Raw genomic sequence first — 420 nt, 5'->3', positions numbered from 1 at the left:
ACTTGGCTTTGTTGCACTCCATGAGGGTGGCATCAGCCAGACCTCAGATCTGTCTCAGATGGGTTCCCTTGAGCCTAGGTGTAAACACAGCCTGAAGCATCTCTAATCCCTATGCATTTTTAATGCTTCATGATTTTACTGAACTTTCATCCAAGTGTTCAGATAAAACTGGACAAGTAATTTTAAAATTCTAATAGGAAGATGGGGAAAGAGAGCTGAAGAACAAAGACACACAGAGATAGTTTGAACACACAAGTCAATCTTTCCTCGGGAAGTAACATAGAAAATAATATCACTTGAAATAATATTCAGGTGTTGGGGAAACTTGTGAAACCTTAACCAGCCATGAGTAAAATGGGCCCTTTTCTACATTTTTGCTGTTGTTTCCATGTAAGCACAGTAATATATAGAAAAATTTAC

This window comes from Acanthisitta chloris, unplaced genomic scaffold (assembly GCF_000695815.1).
Source record: "Acanthisitta chloris isolate BGI_N310 unplaced genomic scaffold, ASM69581v1 scaffold43749, whole genome shotgun sequence".
In the NCBI taxonomy this organism is placed as follows: domain Eukaryota; kingdom Metazoa; phylum Chordata; class Aves; order Passeriformes; family Acanthisittidae; genus Acanthisitta; species Acanthisitta chloris.
The sequence above is the reverse complement of the archived record's forward strand: the minus strand, read 5'-3'. Positions refer to the sequence as shown.